We start from the raw sequence: 25,758 nt of genomic DNA, 5'->3' as shown, positions 1-25,758 counted from the left end.
CCGACGATCGGCTGTATTACTATAACATATTATTATATAATAACAGTATTACTATATAATAACAGTATCGAATAGAGCTTCGACGATTAGTCCAGTATTAGGAAACAACTATACACGTATCGTGCAAGTAATGACGACCTGCAACTGATTTCGTATTCCTCAATAGGTAGTATTCCTGTATATATCTAAGTTAGAGAAACGAACGTGATTGATTGTGAGCAAATTCGAATAGACACCAATTCGCGGCAGGGTGAAAAGCCTTATTGTTGATTTAAGTTAGAGAACTGCAGTCAGCAATTCATGACATGGCCCACATACAAAAGTGGCGCGCAAGTTTTTGCCCATTGGGAAATATGACCGGTCCATTCAGATGTAAGTATATGTAAATGTATAGTCCTATATATACCCTTCGTTCGATTCCGAATGGCGGAATGGAAGATGTGTGTTTTTCGATAATTAGATATGCAAACTGTTTATACGGGATAGCAGTACCCCCCTTTATATCTACTAAAGCATTTAGGGTTCCACTAAACGTGCGTCTCTTCGTGCTAGCTGCACTTTATCAAAGATTTAAAGAGGGCTTTATATGTAACCTCTTCTGCTTATTGTTTAAATTAGTATTACTTATTTAATTGTGGTTATGCCTACGGGCCATGATACGGCATGCAGAAAAAATGTTCACCTCTTCGCTCAACACGACAGGCTTTTGTGGCCAGTCGACGGTCTTGCGTTACTTGTCTGACTTTGTGTCAGTGTCGCTAACTAGAAACAGCACTAAGCCTAAAGAGGACGAAAGATCGCCAAAATCTGTTGCGTGAGGTAGCTCCGAGGTACGACTCAGAAGAAGTGCCCAAAAATTAATGATGCAAAACGAGGATGGGGCCAACGTGACAGGCTGCGTGCACGATTGTAAGAAAAATGATGGCGCTAACTTTGGCAGAGTCACTTGTGCCACTAAGATGGCATACAGCAAGTAACTAAAGCCTTAGCACGAACTTAGGTAACATTATTCAGGATTTGAGCCCGCTTGACGTTGGATCAAAACGAAAAATTCGTCTATATTCAATAATCTCTATTTACTACATCGATCTTCCGTATCCAACTCGATCCACGAAGGAGCGGTGCCACTGCGAGGCAGATTTCTGTTTTTCCATAATTAGACTAATTCTAATTTTTTCTACTAAGTTATGTGCATGCGGCTTAGATTTAAGGATAAATTGCTTTTCAGAGTTAGTCAAACGTCATGAAATTTAGTAAGTTCCCAAAATAAACTATTCGGTTTTGTGCCGACGTCGAACAATGCTTCTACTGTTTCGATAACTTTTTACATTCACTAGAAAATATCTCTCGGAAAAATTAGCGGAACTAATGTATTATAGCTGCATAAACCCACTCGTATGGGTTTAATTCGAGGAATGAACGTGCATAAATAAACTGGGAGCTATGATCGTTAGTCGATGAAACGAGCACACGTTACTAAAACGACGGGTCAGGATCTATAGCAATTGGGAGTTGAGAAAGGTCCAAGATAAATGTAACGGTACGAGCCAGCAATGAATGGCCAGTCGGAATAAAACTTTTCCAAAAAACCATTCCATGGAACAAGATGGAAAACGCAAGATAGATCATTTCGCAATTGGCAGCCCTCAAAGAGATAGAGAAGAGTGGATCCACTCAGTTTCAGCCACACTAGACGCTAGTTCCGCACCGTGGTAGACGATGATTTCAGACACCTGTACACATCTGGACAATCTGCGTTTCGTGTTCAATAGTAATTCGATGAGTTCAATTCAACTGAACGATACAATCTACTGCGTTGATGAGACTTGGCCAGCGGGAGAGGACTATATACCCACAACGCCCGCGTAAACTAAATTTATGATAATTGTGATGCAACATATACGCTCGTCTCTACCGTCAGGCCATTGGCGGGGATACGTCCATTCCGTGCCGACTGGAAACGTAGCGGGATAGAGGAGCCAGGCAATTGCAGCTGACACGCTCTGTGGCCGCCCAAATCGGCCGTTCAGTTGCGAACGGGCTGTGGCGGTCCTCATGCGGCAAATGTTTCAACGTGCCAGATACTGCCGCTCGTTGTCCGTAACGGCCGCGTCAGTGTCCCCGTGCGGATCTTAAAAAGCGCAGAAGCGCTCATCAGGGTCTGGGCTGTCGCGTAGTAAGCCAGGAAAAGGTTAGCAAGATGAGTGCGGTAGCCTGTACCGACTGGAATGAACAGTTCAATCAGAATAGACCGCTGCCAGTATGGTCGTCAGACCGTTGTTAGACCGTGGTTAGTATGGCTGCTGCGCGCGTCTAAAAAAGCACCATAAACGCCAGGCCTACCTTTACGAGCACCGTGTCGGTATGGTGACTCGTGGGATTAAGCTTAGCAGACACAGTTTCCCTGACTACCGGTTTTCCTTCGTCACGAACGGCACAGTCCGCAATTTAATTAGCTGCCACGACGAAATATGAAAGAAAACGTTCGTTGTTCAGAAAAACTGGATATGAACACTGCATAGCCTTAAATGAGCATCGTCGTAAAGGCCCACTGTGTTTTGGTATCGAAATATCATGGTATGCTCTTCGTGTTCAACCGTTCAAAGAACTCTTACTCCGATCTCACTTCAACCGGACGTGCGATTACTGAACATGTGCCAGCTATTGGTCTCAGCTGTGATTTCTGCTCATCTTATGCTCCGACTGGGCTGCTTAGATACGATTTCACGTGTCGCACTTCTAGTTGACACTGTCGATCCATACATAGAAGTGCTTTCTTCGCCAACCATTTAACCAGGAATCTTCAGTTTATACCCCTAAAGTTCAGCTCTTTCAGTCTGCTGTAGACACTTAACAAAGCGATGGATTGAGTTATCTATATTTCTTGATATGATACGTACCAATTGTAGAGATGATTAGGTTCGACCGCTGCCAACTGACGACTAATACACCGGTAGAAAATATTGTAGATCCACAGCTGGCCAGGATATATTATTTATATGTCCTTTTCAATAAAACCCTAAATAATACTCACGGCCCTTTTCGCTGCCCTGTGTATTACCACAAAGATTTCGCACAGAGTTTTCCTATCTAATGTGTTGCATATCAGTTTGTTCCGCACATAATTTACCACGTATTAACTCCTTAACATACCTGAAGACATCGTTTATGAGTTGCTATGGAAACATTTTAGCTACGACGATCCGTACCGTGGCGAGCTTACTGAGACGATTCCGTCAAATAGCCTATTGTTTATGTAGAGTCACAAAAAGTACAATAAAAATGTGCGAGCAGCAGCGTCGGCCATAACGTTATGCACTACTTTACGGATGATACTTACCTAACAATATCTCAGTAAGCACAATTCATGTCACCTGTTGACCCATAGTATAAAACAAACAACTATTGCAGCCGTTCTATAATAATTCAGATACGCAAGTCTTAGGTCACGAAGTCTGAAATCGCTACGCCAAATCTTATTATAGTTAAAAAAAATTGTTGTTTTTGTCTCTTGGGCGGCTCTTTAAATGCGACAGGCACAATAATACTAATTAATAGCATTTACAAAACAAATCTTGGCATACAAAATACAAGTACCCGAACAATCATAGCGCACTTCAGAATACTCGTCACGCGCTTCTTCTTGGGTTATTCTTTTAGTAGGGTCGCTGGACCTGTTGCTGCCACACATTTGGTAACTCTATTATATCAAACCGATTTTTTCAACCAGATTAATCACTTGTACTTTTTGTGCATTTCCTACGTAATACTCGCAGCGAATGTAATAGGGTCATATAGCGACATAGTGCTATGCCGTTGAATATGTAGTTTGCGTGAGAATATTCCTTATTGGAGCATTGTTACCGCAACCGCCCTTTAATCTGCAGTGACTAAGGGAGTGTATCATGCTCGTTCGTTCGCTTCTGATTGCGTTGTCAAGGGCTGAGTGTCGGATAGAGGAGGCGGGAGGCTGGCTACATAAAGTAAACGCCTCCTTATACAAGGCGTATTCTGCTGTTTACCACTCTTGGTTTTCTTCCTTGCCACTCACCTCCACGACAACATCCTCGTCACAATAGTATACGACTTTCATCGGCTATAACTGGTATAAGGTTGGTACGGTTTAGAAGGCCAATGAACTTCGCAAGCTCTATAAAAGCGAGATGACCGCCGTCACCCCAAGCGACCATGTAACGCCGACGGATAGAAGGCCTCACCCCCTGGGGAAACTCCAGTATTTTGTTCTATGTTCACTACGCTCTTTGCGCAAAATGAAAGGTGCTCTCTGCATTTCTGCTTTTGTTAGAACAGGCAAAGACAGAACCATGAGTAAGATTAGGAGGGTATCTTTGTTGGGCTGTAGTCACGGTTCAAACCTGCTTCTAAGGACTACGCTCCAGGTCGCTCATTTAGGCAACGCTACGCCCCGTGATAGCTTAGTGGGTAACGTATTTGCCTGTTAATATTAGGCATATGTTGTGGTCTAGGTTCAAATACGGAAATAGGCATACTTCGGGAGCCAGCCGTCTGATGGAATGTCTAACGGCGATACCGGACGTAAAACTCAAAACAAGCTGAACCATACAAAAAAAGCAGCTTCGCATATCCATTAATAAAATAAATAACCCTACAGAGCATACAAAGATGCCTCACGCGGTTGGGTTGACCCCGATCGAAACCAATTTACTTTATTCACAACTGGACTAAGAGCAGAGAGCCTTTCGGAGGTCCTATCTACGGTGTCTATTCCAGCGCATATGTTCAAGGTAGAACTCTAAAAACTTTGGCAATAAACCTGCAGTTCGTCTCATTGAAGCAATGAATATGTCCAACTACATCGTCTAAGCGAGATGCTTACCAATTTAAGTCAATGTTAGAAATTAATTGTAAGTGAAAGAAATGTTCGTCCTAAATAAACAACATTGAGACAAGTTGTCAGTATACTATCCTAATACTCTTAACGCGTTACATTTACTATGAACTGTGCCCACCATAGAGGTTTTTGCGTTCTCTCATCGCAGCGTCTTGAATGATTATTTCTCGGACATATCGAATCAATGTATGGAGTTTTTACATTTGCTAAAGTCATTGAAGATTCAAGCGTTAAACGTTTAGGACATTTGCACACATTTGACCGGTTTAAATCTGCCCGCCTTACAACAACGATGTATATATGGAAAAATAAATCGAGGATTGTTTCCTAGATCCTAATTGATTAATTGTAAAAGATGTTGTGTTATAAGGTGACAGTATAATAATTCAAAAACAAACCAGCTTCATTCAGACCTACACAGCCTCGAAAAGCAAAAAACATCCGAAGTTTCTGATTGATCTGAAACTACTTCATTCTACTAATAGTGCACGTATAAGCGACATTGAAGCACACGGACATTGCTATGATTAAATAAAAACACTATTAACGTGATGTCCTTACATAAATATAGTTTTTAAAACTTGCTTCATTTTGTCTGTAAGGGTAATTAAAGTAGATTTGGTCATAACTTAATGGGTATTTTAATTACTTACAGTAGCTATAGCTAATTCGATCTAATTGATTGTCATAAGGGGTCTACCTGCTCCATGCATAACACACATCTAAAGACTAAAAAATCAAATATTACATAGGATAGGCAGTAAAAAAGTGACTACCCGTCGCTAGCCCAAAGGATTATGGAGAATAGCATATTTTTTCCTGAAAGGCTTGCGGATATTCTGAAGTATTCGACTTTTTTTTTGAAAATTTAGTAAAATGTCGATAATAACGATATTATCAGGTGTAGTAAGCCTAAGTATAAATATGCGCATGAGATACAATCAGCTTTGTTATTTTTTATTTTGTAGTTACATAGGTTAGTGCACGCTGAAACAGCCTTAAAGACTATTCATGAACACCCACGCAACATAATTCCTCCATTCGAATGGGTTAGGTTTATTAAAGTCTGTCGCTACTTTATGTAAATACTGCGCACTTCTTGGCAGACCCTTTGTGCGAAGTCAACGTGTGTGCTTTTGCAATCCGCCTTCTAGTTTATCTCTGCCGAAAACGTTCCTAACACACCGTAATCCTTTGCACAACTTCTTGTGATCTATCAAATGTTCCCTTCTGTTAACAAGCAAATCTTCGCTTGTACAGAATACAAAAATATTTCCCTCATTGATTTCAAATGATCAGTCGAATGCCTTATCTCTAGCTATATAAAAACTTGATATAAGGACCGCACAGCAGAAAATAATAATAACTCAGACTATCTTTACGAAGTCCTAAACATCTACGTCATCACTCTTCGAGGTTGGCGTATTGTACTGTTGTAAAGTACTGCTATAGACGACGCCTGTCACTCGTATATTATATTCACACAGGTTGCTAGGGGCTACTAGTCGGACCACACGTAGGGTTTTAGAACACTTGAAACGATCACAGTGTCCTAACTAGTGCTAGCCCTACTACACCCGGTGCCTTACAGCCAAAATCCTAGAAAGTGAGAAGACTGAGCCTGGAAAATAGTTTCAGAGGAACCTTGCCATATGATGTTCGTCGCACGTTTTTCTTCGAACACGTATTTCACAGGATGCAGTGTGCTTTCTGCAGGCAACTCCGCACGTAGTTTACTAAATGTTTTTTTTTTTATCGAAAAACTGGCGCTGCGTTGTGCAGCCATTCTAACCGATTGCATTTACGGCGTCTAAGGTGACATTCTGCTAGTTTAGGCCTGAGCTAGGGCTGTTGCTTACTGTTTGGCACCTTGTTTTCTTGAGACGCTTTTTGAGTAGAATTGGGTTCGTCGCTTGACGATACGCGCTCCTGTTGAGACGAGAGTGAGGCAAGTTTTTGGCGCACATATATAGATTCGCATAGCACTCGAGAATCAATTCGAAAACAACTGGTTACAACAGGCAGGTTGTCGGGTCCGTTTCTGTCGTACGAATCGAAAAGTTTACGGAAAGCAAGCTTCGCTACCTTCCAGTTACATATAGAATATTGTATATCCGGATAAGCTTCTAGCTTACCACATAAAGCGACTTAGCTTTAGTTTAATTACTTCTATATCGCATATGTATTGTTCGCGGAGTTAAATAGGGCAATATAGGAAGAGAAAGCAAAACGGAACAAAAACAAGTTATTAAACGTGCTTTTTTTTTACAGTAAGAGGCATCAGAAACTAAAGGGACGAGTAGTAAGCTCAACTGTTGCTCTCCGGGTATTTTTCAAGTTTCCAAATCACTAGAAAAATGAAAACGTACGTTTTGTTTATGTAAGCATAATCTTAAACCGAGTATAGTAGATAGATCTCTTGATATTAACAAACAAAAAGCTTCTACGCGTACTTTTTGTAGTATATCAAAGGTTCTGTTTCTATCGGCCGGTGTCTGACTATGGTTGTCTCAGCGTATGTCGACCGTAAAGTTTCAACCGTTACCTGAACCAATGGACCAATGAATATCGACATGAAAATGTATGCTATATAGTGCTTGGTCGCTGTTGGAGATTTTAATAGTACATTTATTGGTAATAGATCGCACGTAAAAGAAGCTGTAAATTGGAAACATTTTTTTGAGATCTACTAGGTAGTATATTAAAAAAAATCGCATATTTTCAGTGGGCGTCGGAATATTGTATGTAATATTTCTAAAATAATCTAAACGAGATGTTGTATGCCAAGTGCTATCAATTTATTGCTATCTTACCCATTCTTCTTTGTGTATGAGAAGCTAATTCGTAAGTCATTTTATTCGCTTCGCCGGTGTCTTCTAATCGGCTTACTAAATGTAGCCCTTCACTCTTCAGTCATTACGGCCATGAATGGTCTGCAGCTGGTTAGATGAGCTCGATAAACTGCACTAGAAAGTATGTCGTTTACGTACGCTCCTCATTACATCGCTCTAATTCGTTGACTTTGCCCCATAGACCATTTACGAAATTACACAACTTCATAAAATATTCAGAAAGTTTAATGGACTTAGAAATGGCTTTCCATATCAGATTCTTCCATTCTGCAAAACATTCTGTTAACTTTAAAAACGAGAACAGAAGCAGAAATGCGTAAGCATATGTATCAGGGGGGCGGAGAACTTCAACACCCTCAATGGCCGTATTGATTTTTAGCAAGGTTTGCGTTCCTCTGAGATATACGTTTCAGCATCGCTCACCATCTTTTTTTTCGTTTTGAGACAAAAATCACTACTTACAAAAACTTACGTACTTACCAAAATGATTGGAACGTTAAGTCTCACGAAATGTCTTCTTCGTAGCAGCCAACTTTTCCGACTGTTTACTCTGGTCTTCGCCACCAATTGTTACGTCAAATCCTAAATTACTAACTTCCCATAACTTTTTTTTTCTTCAATTGCTCTCATGAACATATATAACTTAATTTCACTTTCTCTTTTTAGTTATTGGATGCTTGTGTCATTAGTGGATGTCGTCAATGAAAAATGTCAGGTATTCTCGACAGGTTTGTCAAACTTATTCGTTATAATTATTATTATTTCTTCGTTATTAGAATAGAACTTTTACATAATTTGATTAAATATCAATAGTTGATTTTAGTTATTTTCTCATCGTCTGGGCAAACAAAATAAAGAAGAACATAATGCAAACAAATAAAAGAAAAACAATCATAGCGAAAATATATTTGTGAAATATTTGGATTTAATTCAGGTAACGTTCCGCCTAGCACTCTGAGGAGTTAAAACAAAGTTTCAACTAGAAAGTCGCGAGTCGAAAGCAGAAACTTCACAGAAAGCGTCAGTCGGGACTGCTACATTCTAAACCTTGGTACTTGACATGAAACGAATACCCACCTGCCGCTCAACGTTGACTACCGGAGATTAAAGGTCTGTAAATAAGATACTCAACGTTATTAAATTTTTTACAACCAAGCGCTTTCGAGAACCTCCTGGTCTACAACTTCATTTTGCAAGCCTACCCGACTAAATCACCAAACGTATTATGAAGCTACGCCAGTCATATCCTGGTCTGATCTTAATGACTACATGCATAGCTCTGGTATTCGACGAGAACTGGCGACCTGAACCTTCAGATACAAAGAAGGCATACAGGATCATACAGAGGCTTCGAGATAATTCAAACGTGAAGCACTCATGCCCATTACTTACTTGTCCTACTCCAACGTAGAAAGTCTGCTCACATCTGCGCCGATCTTACACTCTTCAGACATGTAATTGGAAATCTTATTATAGAACACCTATTCGGTGTATAGTATCAAGCCTCCAACAGAGTCCGAGCCAAGACCACCTTTCATTATGATAAGGAAGTAAATTTGTAAGTAACCATAGAATTGAGCTAAAGTTGACACGTCAGTGTACTACAAGGGTAAAAACCATATACAATAGTCTAAATAATCACTGCCATCAGTAATCATATATGAGATTTTGCCATACATTACGCAGTCGTTCTAATCCGTACACGCCAGTAGCAGTTCTTCCGTACACATGGTGATGTGTTGTTTATAAACGATGCGAGGTTTTACCATGAAAAAAATTACAATGTTTGTCAACCCAGGATATTACCTAACTGTTTTTTAAAAAAAAAAAAACGTACTATTCAGTATTTGGCTAACATTAGTCAAGCGTTCAATTACGGCTTTGTGTGAATATACGAGTGACACATTCCTCTGCATTGAACATGCAAAGGAAAAGCACGATGGAAAGACACGTACCCTTGTTCTGAGCGCATGCTAAACAGGACACAACGCTGCTAATATGTAGGTCAACGATACTATAACCATACTATTTGTGTAGCAAACTATAACACAATTACACGACGGTTATCAAATTTAACCATATATGCGCCCCTCTCTTCCTTTCCGCCACGCCCTCTGGACAATTTTATTCCTTCCTATGGTAGTAATTGTGGATTTGAAATGCTGGATTGGCGATCCCACAATACACACACATAGGCACACAGCTTCGGCATGAACTTGCACGTGATTGCAGGCGATTTTGGCTGAAAGAGTGGGGCGAGCAAGTGGGTTACTAAGCGTTAGCTGCTCGCAGGCCTGTCTCCCTGATAGCTTCATGAGTGACGTGTTTGTTTGCCAGCTACCGTGCGAACTCGGCATAGAAACACTTCGTTTCACTTTCATTTTTACAGAAGCCAGCAATGCCTTCGTTCCAGGTGCCGGACATTTGGCTATAGGGCTGCTGAGGCCTGAGCAAACCAGGCACAAAGATCAATGCAGCCTAAACACGGAAGGCGGTCTAGAAGCAAATGAAAATTCTAAATAAGTTGGGGAAGTAGTTGCGGCTGCAGTTGACGCGACCAAGACGCAATCGGTGAATTGATAACTACGAGACAGTTAAGATCGCTCCCTTGCTAACTGAGATAAATGACTCAGCGTTTAACGAAAACAATAACGTTTATTGAAGAATATGTACCATTAAGAATGATTAGTACGAAACCATATGGAAGATAGAAAAACCACACACTATTGTTAAATTTTACGAAAATATGAGACTTATACAATTTCAAGTTGAAAACGTGCTTGGTTAAACAGAAACCCAGCCCAGAAAGCCCAGTCAAACAGAAAACCTCCCAAATCTAGACTTGATTAGCCCAAACGGATTAGGTAAGAGAAAATTGTTTTGAAGCGAAAATAAAATGTTGGTAGACATATTTAGTGTGTATAGTTGAAATTTTGTTTCAAAGTCCTCGCTTTTATACGGGTTATAGTTAACTGATGTGTCGAAAGGAGAGCTGAATTTTGACAGAGCAGTAGATTCATATGGATCGAATAAACCTAGTCTTAAGACAGCATCGTTTTACGAGGCGTAGGGTAAGTTAATCACAGTAGAGCGTCCATTAACGAGACAGCCTGATCTAGTGTAAATCTGTTTGGCTTTGACGTTTACCACATCTATTGTTTTTATTCGGTGCGAATATACCAGCCACCACCGATACAAAGACGTTCACTGATGTGTGAATATGACCTTTCAAATGTTTAGAAATAGGTTCATTTCGGTGGAGACGCGTCCGTAGTCTACAGTGGCATAGAGGTAGAACAGCGATATAGTACTGATCACATTGCCTTAAGTGTATAATCTATTAAACTTCATTAACCCTGAAAAGATAATATAATGCGTATATTTATCAAGTCTCGTTTGATGTCGATACATTTAGTCACAATTACGAAGCTATAGTGCTATGTTTATCTGCGCCAAGACTTATAATGAACCGAACGTTTGTTACGATCACTGGAAGAACATTTTCGGTTGCCGACCGGTATAATACCGAGGCATCTTATTGGAATGAACACAACAGTACCTTGAACAGGAAAAGGTACGCAATGTCGGACGGCTACCGGTCATCATTGCATTTACTTTGTTTTATTGGTTGGTTTAATTTTAGGGAGTCCAATGTTTTACGGAAAGCATTATATCATTGCGTTACCCTAGCAAGTGCTCAAGCGTTTCTTAGTAGACAAGACGTACGGAACGCACGATGATCTTAGACATATTCTGACATGTGATAAATGGGAACTATCTTGATGCTATCTAGCCACAATATTAACCAATTTCAAATTTCCACCTAAACGCAGTTTACCGTCTCAGCAGAAGATTTAGGTCCACTTCTGCACTCTTCTTTACTACAATAGATAATAAATAAAAGAAAAATAGAATAAAGGTTCCCAACTATATACTACTCTTTGTGAAATCTACCCAAGCCCGTCGTAGAACAACAACTAAACACCAGGTACAAGGAAATGTCTTACGTTATCGCGAGAGCAGTTGATAAAAAAAGGAAGTTCGCGTCTGCAGCCACTTTTCTATTTCGACTCAACTTTTGAAAAATTATCTTACTCCGGGCACTCCTAATTTATTGCATATCCCTGAGACGAGATGTGTAATACAGATATAATTTTCATAATTACAATATATGCACATGTATGTGTATATATACATTCAGCCTAGTAAAACTGTATTCCGGGTAACTCTTGACATAGGGCGCACGTAGCCATACGATTGTGTCAAAAAGGTGTTTACAGGATACAAAATATGCACTCGTACTTTATCAGCATACGCATAGACCCTACGCTATCCAAATGAGTATAGCGAGCGGCCTATGTTTGGAGGTGTACGTCAGGCCCTCCATGAAGACTTGTCTGAGCGTTATAGTCGACGTTCGATGCGTGGCAAAGGATCTAGTTTGAGCGAAGAACAAGAAATCAACTGAGAGCTAAACAAGGCCTTTTTGATGCTTCCTAACGCGGGAAAGTTCGAGTTCTAGCGATTAAAAGTTTAGCGCTATATCTCGCTGTGTGTACTGCAAACTATTTTTCTAATAATAGCAGTGTTTTAGGAGAATGTTATGTGATGGCACTTTCTATCACTATCTAGAGTATTTAAGATATTTTAATGCCAATTCCTCGTATAGAATGGCTATTCTAGAATTTATATTCAAACTTCGCCGCTATTGCCTACGTACAACATTTGTATTTGGTCAATTTCTTTGGAATGAAATGGAAAATTACAAAATCCAAGTGCCGAACAGGGCATTTGGTTGGTATCGAAGGTGAGCCACATTGTTAACCGGCTATTTCTTTCCTTGTCTCATAAAACACCTCAGTCGTTTGGCATGAAGTCGTTGGCTGGATAATCTGCTTACACACCGGCAGTGCGTATCGTGACGACATACTTTTCCATTTTTCATTAATTCTAAATTGGTCAATGGCGTTCAAATGTACCGTGCTCAGTTACCTTGCCGTATGTCAGAACTGGCCCGTCCACTAAGTGAAATCAAACTTTTTATAGGAGACAGCTACCACACATAATCATAATAAAGCAAACATATGACAGACAACATGTGAGAACAATGAAACTTCGTTCGACGAGTTCTCTCTAGTTATAAAGCAGCATTTGTCCTGTTTATGCACTCTCGAAGGTTAGCTAAATAACGTTGATGGCGCACGGAATAGTGTCAAGTGTATTTCTGAATTTTTTTGGTATAAATGTATGTCACCTCCGCGAGGTAAATATAAAATATGGTTTTATATTTATCTCGCAGTATAAACTATATATAACATAAGAAAAATAAATATAAAGCGATAACATGCGAATAGATCGTCATGTATTATAATGATGAAACCACCAAATCAAAACTAGAGGTTCTCCTCACTGCAGAAGTTGTCTTTATGGGAGGACATCCGTTTAATGAACAAACTAACCTTTTACTTTTGTCTTCGGGATTTGCATGCTTTTATAAGTTTATCGGCGGTACCTATTTCATCGAGCACACGTCCGCTACTATAAAAGTATACAAATTTATGAAAAGTTGTACCTAGCTTTCCCAGTGTAACAGCAATGAGGTGACTCGTCTCAGGGCAGACTATTGAAGCTAATGTAGAGTTTACCAATATAGTAGAAAGCGCTTTTTTTCCACTTTCCTATATCAGTTATTCCATATATTACGTCCATACGTATGTATATATATATATATATATCGGAGAAGCGAATCAAACGCTTGAGCGAGATTCCTATAGGCGCGCCGAATGCTCGTTGTAAGCAACTATAGACCTGTTGATTCCAGCCTAATCCTGCCATCTGGCTCAGCAGACATTGCTCCACCCATTCTAAAAATGTGGGCCGCTCGATGTGTGGTTACATAGTCAGGCTTTCTCCTAACCTGCCCAAGGACAAGATAGCGGAAAGCGTTAGATGTTGTCTAACGCTTCGCTTTTTTACTGCATGCGTTATAAGCCTAACAAATGAATTTAGAAAACCGTTAAATTCCAGTTAATTGCGAGCGGTACGAATAAGCGTCTACATGTATAAGATCAGCCCAGATAGGAACAGCGAGCTCACTCACTTCCTTTATTTAGCGCCTCTGTGTTTTGAGTTTTTAGGTCCAATATTGCCGTTAGACACTCCGTCAGACAGCTGATTTCCAGCACGAAAAAGTCAGTCTATGATCGTATTCGAGCCTGGACCACAACGTGTCCCCGAGCTTAGCAGGCAAATACGTTACCTTCTAAGCTGTCACACCTTTCGTAGCGCCTCAGAATATCACAGTATCCGATTAGCAAAGTTTTCTACAAAGATAAACATCTTTGTAGAAAACTTTAGTAATAATAGTGAACCACCTTTTGTTAACGCTATACAGGCCAGTCATTGACGAATGCAAGGCTACTCTTTCTTAGATGCGGAACGTTAGCCATCACTAAGTACATGAAAGGACTACACAGGCGATTTTGAAAGCCTATCTGCTGTCCAAGGCAACACTGGGAAATTCGGAAAATCTCCCAGAATTTTAATTCCTTGAGCCGAGCGAACTTGGTACACTGCCTCAATATCATAATATCTTTCTGTTACGCTGACATTAGGATTCGTATATAAGCTATATTTAACCCATGGGCGTTTCTACCTGGTCACGTCGAGTATCTGATTGGAGCATTTCCACAAGTGTAGCAGATTAAACTGGGTAATGGTAGTTTAGTTTGCTATCCCAAAGGTTAGCTCGTAGAAAATTGCTTGCAAGTGTGTTAGTTGTGAATTCACTACAAGGTGCTGAGCGCGTAGTTGGAAGAACATTCATATAGATAAGTATATCTATGCAGAAACCCCTTGTAAACGCACAGCCATCACTTCTAGATTTGCCTAAAACAGATATAGAGATGTAATATTGAGTCCCTCGAAAGCACACGGCAATCTTAGGTTCACAAAGCGTGGCAATGCGACAGCAATTTCAAGCAAGGTTAACAAATCAAACCCCAGTAATTCGATGAGCTCCGGACGTCTTTCTGGCGCCATCTGTTGGTGACCCCTAGAACTGCAAGAGCTGCAGCCCGTTACAGATACATACACTCTAAAAACGTATGGTGAATATTTTACAAAGAAAAGGTAATAAGTATCATAGCATACGACTTTATTAGGACGTACTAAAACCAGACTTGGCATATATAGTGCATTTAAGTGAAAAAAAAAAGTTAACAAGATAGAACTTCCCTGTCCTATGACGTACGCCAAGTAAATGTACACTAAGTTCTAGCAGTAGACTTTAATATAAAAACATCGTAGAGCGAAAGAGTTAAAAGCACGTGCTGCACAACGGGCAAATACTTGTCTTTAAAAAACTGAAAGTACGATGTCTTCAACATAACACGGAAAGGTGTTCTGAGCGGCGTGAACGAATCACACGAAACAATCGCGTAAGAAGAAAAGTGTCTGGCACTATTCAAACGGGAGCAAGTCAGAAACTCTGTGAATTAAGTTATTATTATTTTGGTAGTAACTTCCCAGATGTATAATGGCCGAATACATATTACAATGACCATTAGAAAAGTTGAGGTACAGCACAAAAACAAATTGCTTCTAACCGTTTACTTAGAGAATAGCTCCTGCCACATCGTAGCTTTTACCAAAATACTGTATATGTCTGAACATCTTATGTACGAAGTGAAATCGTTGCAGATGCCATGAAAAAATGTTATGATTTTTAGCGTTTTGAGGCAATTTATATCCAGTACCTAATGGTAGGAAGGTAGGCATTCATATAGATATGCAATTGTTTTTTAAATAACTGGCGAATTAAATATTTCCAAAATAAATGTATCTCCATCCACAGAATCGATATCGGATAGCTTTCGATCCGTTTCATTCTTCCACAATTGCAATATTCACACATTTCCATGAAAGAGACTATATTCAGATAAAATACCTCTATAAACGAATAAATTTTTCCTTTTCAACCAAACGTTGGCCTATGTGCGTGTAGCTAATGGATCAGGTTAAAGATAATCAAATAAAGCCGTCGTCAATTTCACTGCTCGAGTCGACCCCTTAAACTAGAACATCCCATATGCTGCACGTAGGATTTCCTCATTTCAACACGGCAGAATGGGAAAGAGTTGTGTTGAATGCGTGCGTACCTTGCCTTGCCACAACATAACTTCGAGAGTTAATTATGGCTGTTATTCGAACGCAGTCTGAGATCTTCATCCTGTTAAGCAGAACTTACATTCTGATCGCGGGTCGGGCTTGAATTTGTTATTTTACTAGCGTGCAGCACCGGTCGACCTTGAAGCCACTGGCAGGTAATCACGCAGTTGTGGGCGCTGCCCATTACCCCGTCCTTACTCCACTTCCTTCGCCAAAGCCACTCCGAACAATGCGTTTGCTAGCGCACTATTGCACTGGAGCAGTGTCAAGAAGTAAACCGTAGTTATATTCACCTAGCGTATTCAGTGTGATAGCCCTGGATAAAAAGAGTAGAAACCTTACATTTACATAAACAGATATAGAATTTTATGTTGACGATAGGACAACGATGAGAGTAGCGAGGAAAAGAGTGCTTAAGGATTCGAAAACCGTGGCGCTGCTATTTCGATGATAACGGATTTCGCCAATAAACGCAGTGATATTTTAGACTCTATATCACGACTTTAGGAAAGTTGTTGACGGAAGGCGTAGTCAACACTCAGTCCTCTTAGCACCTATCTATGAAGCTTACCTGCAAACGGTCAGAGATCCCAGTCTGTTTTCGGAGCATATTTTCCTATTTCTAGTCAAACGGGTTCCCTTGTGTTGTTCAGTTCGGGATCAGTCATTCAGTCGACTCTAATTTCATCCGTCCGCTCATCTTTTCACACGCACCAATTGCAGGGCCACTGGAATCCCTTGTCTAATGGGAATAATTGCGCTGCTATATTACTACTAGGTCGACCCATCCATTTGGACCATTTTTACCATTCGAGAACAGGGCGCTCCCTTCCAGCTTGTTTTTATTTCCTTCTTATGTCTTCACTCGATTGGCAAGAACGAGTAGCAACCAGAGCCGCTCGATCTGCTGTCGGACATGTATTCTCAATATATTCTCTGGATATCTTTTATAACGTGCTTTACTGACTGTTTGTTGTTGTTGCCACTTCGTTTTCCGTCTATTTCTTTCAATCATTATCTTTTTTCTGTATGTGGTGGTGCTTCAATACAGCGAGGACTTTTTTTTTATTCAGGAATCAGTGCAGATCGAACAGGAGGTACAAGAAGACACAAAGGAGGGGTAACGGACTACTCGCTAAATGTGAGAATGCTAAGTTTGTGAGTTTCTGCAGAAATAAGACTCAAGGTAATGGTTTAAAAATACAATAAACACTGCATCATCTACTTTTGTTCACTTCTCGACGTTATTCAATATATAGCTAAGTCAAAAGTCACGGTTTTGTCGTCAGTGTTGTTGAAACCCATATTTTAGCGAACTAGCCAATGCAAGCCTGCAGTGAAACGCAGAACGTCAGTATTTTGCGCCATCCGTACCGTTCTCGGTATAGTATCAATAATAATTACAAACAATATTCGTTTCGGTAACAAACAGTAACATGTAAATAATAAATAAAAAGTTTTTAGCATTTGCTTGATTTTATTTACTTCATTCATAGTCAGGCCATGAGCCAGCGCTCCAGGTTGATGCAAGCATTTTGCAAATACGCTTCATATATGCAGCACTTCCGGCGTGTCTCTCTACGTACAGTATAAGCTTTTTTACATTAGTTAATAGGACATTTGATTATATCTACCTATGCGCTTTGTGCAAACATGACTCTGTTCTAATAGAACCCGCTGAAGGAACATGTGCACCCGAGCGAGGCAAAAATCCTCATTACAAGGGTATTTGCTCGCCCAATTCACCGTGTGAAGTGAATTTGCATTTGGGCAGATATAATCACGGAAGTGTCTCGTTTACATAATTTCAAAATTCAGGGACTCGTTATTGTCGCCTGTCATGCATGGGAGCGACGTTACAACACTGTCATCACACATCCCCCGCAAGACTGGCTAAATGCCCTCAAGTTGAGAATGCAGATAGAAAGCTGGCCGGCCGCAATGATGACAGTAGGTCGTATGAGTTGAAAAGTATCATCTCGTACTCAGTAGACCGATAGAAAATTTGTTTTCTACCGAGAGAACTAGATTCTGTTGGGTTTCGATAAGAAACCCATCTCATTAGTTCCAGTTTTTATTCACAACGTCCCGTCATAGAATGTTAGCAGATGCCTAAACTTTTCATGACGATTTGGGCATACATGAAAATAATCTCTAGCAAACAACATCAATATATATAAGCTTTGTCTGAACAAGTAAGTTAAACCACCATTAACGCGCCAGTTAAAGGGAACTATAGTAGGGAGCAATGTGCTTCTAATGCTCAATACTAGGATTTTTCGATATATTTGCCTTCAATATATTGACATAAGAACTAGCAGAAAACGACAGGAAACGTTCTGCAAACTGGATTAAGTTTAATTTACTGAAATCGTCATATCACTATAGTCTGCGATAGCATCTAGAAAGGGTAGGCGGTAGCTCGAGTGTTGAACGCAGGACAAAGACGTCTATCGTCTAAGTTAGCCAGCATTTTTTTTTTATCAAATTAAAGGCAACATCAATCAAGGACAACAGTCTTCATAAGACCAAGCCTGATCTGTTTTTCCGTAAAACGTAATTTGAAAGTAATCTTAAGAACACTATTCTGTTTACGAGATCCATTCGAGAAGGAAAACATGTAGAACATTTTTATTGAAGTTGCTAAACCTACGATTATTGGATAAGTTATTAAACAAGTTGCCTACTGTCCCGATGGAATCTCATCTGCTGAAAGGGGCAAACAGTTATGCTCAATCTTTCATTAGATTTATATATTGCAGGGTACGTATTTTATCATCTGATGTATTATTTCAGCTATCTGTAGCAGAACTGCTTTTTGATAGGCAGTATTAAACCAATAACAATTTCCTTTGTAGTACAGGAATCTGTCGGGAGGTATCGGGAAATTGTTCCTATGCACTGATGCCTTCAAGCCTAAACTGGGAACCTAAAACCAACCTATCGTTCCCGTATAGTCACGTTTGTTCGCACTAAGCTTGTGCCGAAGTTGGAATTTCATCTATATAACAAGCAAAAAATATATGCACGTATAGACAAACACAAGCCGGCAACGCAGCTAAAGTAGAGGCTCAACAAGCTCGTCCAGTTGGATATTTTGGGAGTTTTTCGGTCAACTAAACGCCTATAAAATAAAACACCTAATATATGTACTAGTTGTAGATGTCTTTTGCGGTTTTAAATTAGGGTACGTAGAACTGATGAACGTAGTGCTCGAAACTCTTCCGTCCATTACTATGTAGTGTATACTATAAGATAGGAGATGTGGAAGACTCGACTTCAAAATATGGGGTACTAAAGGACAATTTCATAGGACTGTGGGAAAGGTACTTTCAAATGAAAGGTCGAAGCCTTACGCAACTCCCATTATAGCCCCATTTATGGTTCGTAATGATGATAACTTATTCTTGATTCTCGGTGTCCGCCCAACGCGGACCCTGTTCAGTACTTATAAAAATAGCAACAATTTTAATACCTTTTATATGTATCGTTGCGCCATTTTGATAGCTGGACATTTTTCTGGTAACATCATGACGCGACCACTGTAGAATTTCTCTGGTTTCTGGGCGAGAAAGTCTGAAAAATTATTTTTGCATCCTTCCAAAGAAACTAGTTAACGCCATCAGAGTTATGCAGAAACCCAAATAGATCATCTGATGTTGCAGGATCCGTGTTATGCGGTGGATGCATTAAAATGTTACGCTGAGATTGTCTCAACTTCTGTTTGCCGGGTAGCTAAAGGCGGCCATGGTCGGGCGTTGTAGAAAACAACGAATTTTTGTCCACTCGTTTTGGTCAATATTTTCTAATCGTTTGTTAACAACAGAGGTCCGAACCAATAATTTGGCCAGGCGGCATCGGCCCGTAATACTTTTCCAATACCAGACAGGATTACCTTTTTTGGCGTCAGTTCAGGCTTTGCCACAGAATGAAGAGCACATTTTTTTTTCGCTCATACTTATCGTACGTGATCAGTTTTTTACTGCTTGTGATCAGCCGCATTAGGAATGGAATAAATAAACGGACAAAGTAGAAGAAGATGAAGAAACGATCGAGTAAATTCTTCTTTTTGCAGCCCGCTTTTTCAAGCTGCTTTAAAACTACTGTTTGGTAGTGGCTGTTTAGGTTTTTGGCAATATCATGTAACATCTGCTATATTGTCGTTAACTTGTAAAATAACACGCATTTTTAAAAAGAAAAACTTTTCTTAGGGCCCTATTTTAAATATAAAAAAGAAACCGTAATCATTCTAACGATTTTACCACGGTTATTTTTGTTGTTAAATCTCATCCTTCAAATTAGATCAACGCTGATTCGCTGCGATTGATATTACTTAAATGACGCCAAAGTCATTTAAATAGATGGACCGTTTTCATAACTTTTTTTTTTTAACAACTCACTTATTATTATTATTATTATTAGCGCTGTTAAGTGACTTTACACTCGTCGCAGTACTTGTCACTTTTTATGCGTTTGTTATTGTCTATTAGTGAAACACTTAGGCTCCATCTTTCTGAACGACCCATCGAATGAGGCCCAAACAACTTGCGTCAATATCTATTCGTGGGTTTTGAATCTGCATTTCGAGTGGCTCCAAAAGCTTGTGCTGTACTGCCTGATAATATCGCAAAATTGCTAAAGTCAGTATTAAAGAGAACGAACTTACTGTGGACCTGGACGCCTTTGAACGAATCACAGTGTCAGTTTAGGGCAATAATCATAGTTGGCTTTGCGGCTTCTGTTCATAGCAGTCACTTACCAATCAACTCCAGCATCTCAAGCGCGTAAAGCGAATCTTTTCACTACACACTGCAGCAAACAATAGACTTGTTTACTGGGCTACCGACACCCCACCACAGGCTAAGGAGGTCACTTAAATTACTCTCGATAGAAGTTTAACTCATTCGAAGGTATGAACTAAAAATCACCGATACAGGGCGTACATGCAATGGTAGCAACACCACCAATTCTCGAGTGATCTATAGGTGTCATATGTTGTATCTCTGACTTGTTTCTATCACGACGTAAGATGCTAACAGTGTAGGGTACTTCGTCCATTTACCGTAACGGGTAGGCAGGCTGCCGAGCACCCATCGGCATTTCTAGAAACTGGAGGTTAGTCGCGTCTTTGTTTAGGTAGGTATTGCTACAAAATCAATGCAGCAATAGTAATATTATTAAATATACGAACTTAAACACTTATTTGCAGGCGAATTCCTAGTGAATCCTTACTGGAGAATTGCATTCTAGGCGACGCTGTAAAAGGAGCAGCACGCATCCGAAGTCCGCCGAAATAGCTCGCTACTTGAATACTCAATACAGCTACAGGTCTGTCTATCGTTAACTTCACTAGGACATACATTTGAAGACAAAATCAGGTCCTTGTAGTATTCCTTGTACTGAGGATGCAGGCCCTCAAAGCAAAATTAAAACAGTGGTACCAAGGCGAATGGAAGTAAAAGCTGGAAGTTAACTATAGGAAAAATAATTCTTGAAAATTCGAGAACCGTATTTTATGCATAGGTATAGCGCATGACCATTGGTATCGTCTTTACAACATACAGTTTGCATGATTCCACGACAATGTCATGTAAGCGTTAAATTGTGTATAGTACCTTACGTACAGCCTTTGTAAAACATGGCAAGCTATTCCATTCCTATATTCTATATAATAGCGATGAAATAATAAGGTCGTCAGTTTACATTGTATATATATATATACTAGCGTCCAGATATTACCTCCGGTCATGCGTAGCATCTAGACGTTGTATCTTGTAAGCCTATTATTCGAAAGCGCCATGCTTCGGACAAATAAAAAAATAGCGTGTATATGTAGAGTACGACACCTAAGTTGGAGCGAACCTCGACGCACTGTTTATTCTAACAGATATTGGTCTATCTATTGCTTTTCGTACTCGAAGATAGCGGCGGCCCTTAAAATAATCCAAGAATTTCTATAAAGTAAACCGAAAACCCTCTATAGATTTTTGATTAACCAGTAAAATAGCTTAAGCATTTTTAGTATACCTGGATCTCCTTAAAATGTTGTTTCGGAAAATAGAATATCAACCGTGGATTAGGTCACCTACATAAGCTCTAATGATTACTCTTTTGGGACTGCTTAGCCGTTTTAAGCCGTTGTATTTATGGGGCTTTTCGCCTGCTACCAACCCAAAATGGAATTTCGTTAAACCTCGTTGTCTATGACTATCAGTATAATTTGAATCAAAGTTACTACTAAAAATTACTTGCGACTTCAATATGAAATAGTCTTTTTTAATGTTAGTGAGTTGTTTACACCCAAGGCAGGGCAAAGTTGTAATGACTGTAAACGACACGGTCGTCAAGAATAAAACTTCTAGCACGTATTGGACATTCACTTAAATTAGAACTAAGGCACAGAAAGAAATCCCAGTTTAGGCTGCGTGCTGTAGCCTTGAGGCTTCGAGTCAGGAATACTATAAAATATCAATAATTCCCAGAAATTCCCGGTAAATGTCTTTTATTGCAGTATTCAATAACAGAAAATACCATCGAACTCGCTTCCAATTATAGCTGAAAAACGTTCAGTAGTAAAAAATTGGCATAACATTACCTATTTGTGAACAATACGAAGGTTCCTGTTTTACAAAACCGTTGGAGCGATCACGTAATGGTATGTAGTTTCAAGTTTTCCGGATCATCGAAGATGTCATAGAGGTTTGATTTGTCTACATTAAGCTTCTTTGCCAACTTTTCTTGGTTTTGGAAAAACCGTGCCTTACTACAGGCTCAATTCGGACCACGGTAGTCAAAAGAATGCGTTCAAGAACATCTTTTATGACCGTCTTAAACATGTTTCCGATAAATGTTGTGAAAGGCCACATTTATAACTTAGATAAGAGGATCTCGCCTAGCAGATGCTGGCTAGTCGTAAAACCTCTTATTCATAGGCAGGACAAACTATCTTTTTTTCTAATTTACGTTGAATGCGCAGCAAAACTTGGAAAAATTAATCTACGGTGCGGAGCACTATTTAACCTGTCTAAATTGTAGCTTCTTTTTTAGTTTCCCGAAGTCGTTGAACTGAATTAACTTAAAAAAATGTTAACTCTTCCATGTATTTATTTTCTGCTAAATTGTGAGGCACTGCATTTTCCTAAAGGTCCTGAATGGGGAGCAGTAGCACTACGAGGTAACTGCCTTTTCGCAATGACCCAAGTCGCTAATAATTTTTTCAGCTATGCTTCTAACATCATTCATTCTCCTATTGCTCAGTGTGTAAACATGCCAGTAAGAAAAAAAAAAGGAACAATTAGTTGAAATTATTACCATGCAAGCCGATAACTGTGGCATGATCTGATTTCATTAATTTGTCATAATACCGCATAAAACGGTAGAGCAGTTCACTGACGTTCTCGCTATTCGTGCAGCGTAAGGGAACACCTCATCGCTTCATTTGACGACTGACAATTACCGCATTTACCAAGACGTTTAGGAACGATTTCAGTCAGAATGTGTATACCGTACAATTACTAGCATGAAACGCAGGTGTCTCAAAAAAACCATAAAAGTGAGCCACGTCGCCGAGCTTTATATCTAAACTATCTGAAACATTGATTATATCAGCATAGTATCGCGAGTCAGCAGGGGGAGCAAATTCTTCATCAGTTCCTTCTGAAATAACTTTGTTACAAGCTCGGATCGGCACAGGCGCCTATCGTAGTTTCTCGGGTTGTTCCTTACGCACAGAAGAATTTATGGAAATACGTATCGAAGTTGAGGTAAGTTGAAGGAGTAACTCGCAATAAACGCATCTTACCGATACGGAATACTAAAGGGGGACTGTCATTCCCTCATAAAGTGATTATATATATATATATATATATATATGTATATGCATTACGGGCACACGAGAACACCGTGCCCGGTAAAAAAAACGTTTCTTCTTTCGAAGGGAAGTTAAATAACACCTTGTCTAGCTATTACTATATGTTATTGGGCCTAACAGATAATGCTGAATACCTACATTTTTCAATTAGAGACCTGACTGTCTAATCCATTGTTCAATCTAGGTTATTGCGCGTGGTTATACTTGATAGTTAGTAGCTCTTGCGACGTTAGTTTGATAAGAGCTAAATATAATTTAGCCTAAGAAATCGATTATAGATCTTATATACAAACAGCTTAACAGTTCTAAGCGCTAAAAGGAAGCGTGTCACTCTGGAAAATATGCCTTCTTTTGCTCATTAGAAAAAGAACCGCTTGAATTTTGTAAATATTTCGTGTATATGTGTGTTTGCCTAAACTGCTCTAAGCTCCGACTCTGCATTGTTCCCTTACCTCAAACGTCGACTGAGACAGAAAGATACTGCTGGTAGATTTTCGTACTGTCGAAGATGAACCCTTCGTGGTACGCAAAGCAAACGGCTACCTAGACTAATACGTTATCTCGTTCGAAGTTGTCTCTGCTGCACGAATGTCGCTGCTGGCTGTGCACTTTCTACATCTCAGTTTCAGCAAATGGGATAATAGCCATAAAAAGGCCACGAGCCATAAAAAATGACGAAGCAATTTAAAAAGTTTAGACTGACAGAAAGACGAGGCTACAAACGATAAATAGCTATGCAATAGCAGCAGCGGCGGCAGTCCGGACCAGACCACACAAAGCAGTGACGGATGCGACTGTTTCCGTCAGTGGCATTCAGTTGTCGTAGATGACGACTGAGACCCCTGAGGGGTGTTTGCAGAGAAACAAGCAACAAAGGTCGGCCGAAGCGTTGCTTTTATCCAAGACACAAAGAAGATCGCTTGTCCATATCGCGTACAAGTTACAGTTATATTCGTGTGATCCCCAAAAAAGGGTTCACACACGTATAAATTTTCGATTCGTTTCAAAATTTTGGTTGCTGGTCTATGAAACAAGCCATAGTCGGTAAGTTTCCTTATCCAGATTTTGTATTTAAGTTCTACCGAACAATAATACGTAGGCATTTATTTAACCTTCTCGTACTTTACAAGCGTACGCCTACCTTATTGTCATTCATCTCTATTATTGTTTTTGTTATTGTGTTGTTTATATGTCAGTTTGCGTTCTGGCCGTCACGACTGCGCGGATATGGCAAAGTCATACGTATATACATAATTTTACAGACTGACTGAATTCTATTTGGAAAATAATTTTAAAAAATTCAACAGATAGTCATATTGTTTAGTTCATCGTTGGTTACAGAAGCACTAATGACAGTAACCATCTGCGTTAATAATAAGAGAAAGCGGTTTGACATTCAGGGTAAAGGGAAATTGGCTGCCGGCTTTCGTAAGGCAGAGAGGCAATTCTTCAGCAAGAAAAGTGCTGATCTATCAGAAGGCAGAATGCTGACCATTTAGAGTCAAGGCCTCGTAAATATATATTAATATAATACATATAAAAATATAAATTAGCTATACCTCTTGCTGAAATCGAACCTGGTGTTCATCATTATGAGACCGTTGTTTGGATCTGCATACAAATCGTATGCCGCAGACGTAACTATAGGCCTATGATTAATAGTTCATAAAACGATTGAATGAATGATGTTCCGGCAAAGTTGTAACACATTCCCTATTCTGAAATTCTCATCAATCACTTTATTAGTAGGCAAAACGACAAATTCCTATATACAAACAACCTTATATTTTTAGTTTTACATTCAGTCTCACTTCTGGACACTCCATCAGACGGTTGGCACAAAATGTATCGAACGGGGGGGTTGAACATGGATCGCTTTTCAGATAGATACGTTACCCACTAGGTTAGCCTCAGCTAGTCTATACGAGAGCCAAGTGCGAACTTATGCGAGATGAAGCCGTACTTTGTATTTTTTAATTTGGAGCCTTTTTTTA

At 39.7% G+C, this 25,758-nt stretch overlaps 1 long non-coding RNA gene across 4 annotated transcripts; it reads left to right on the top strand.

The window, feature by feature from the left end:
• Window positions 1-238: 238 nt before the first annotated feature.
• Window positions 239-22,427, top strand: LOC147758487 (uncharacterized). 4 transcript variants are annotated; one of them, XR_015326902.1, is made up of 4 exons: window positions 239-372; window positions 8,392-8,453; window positions 8,660-8,835; window positions 21,104-22,427. It is a non-coding gene; the product is annotated as an uncharacterized LOC147758487 (long non-coding RNA). The 4 variants fall into 4 exon arrangements; XR_015326906.1 differs by lacking the exon at window positions 21,104-22,427 and adding an exon at window positions 16,968-17,360; XR_015326907.1 differs by lacking the exon at window positions 21,104-22,427 and adding an exon at window positions 10,139-10,660.
• The last annotated feature ends 3,331 nt before the right edge of the window (window positions 22,428-25,758 follow it).

The sequence above is a fragment of the Varroa destructor genome, unplaced genomic scaffold, assembly GCF_002443255.2.
Source record: "Varroa destructor unplaced genomic scaffold, Vdes_3.0 BEIS01000001.1, whole genome shotgun sequence".
NCBI lineage: Eukaryota > Metazoa > Arthropoda > Arachnida > Mesostigmata > Varroidae > Varroa > Varroa destructor.
Note: the sequence above shows the minus strand (reverse complement) of the source record. Positions and strands in the feature narration are given on the sequence as shown.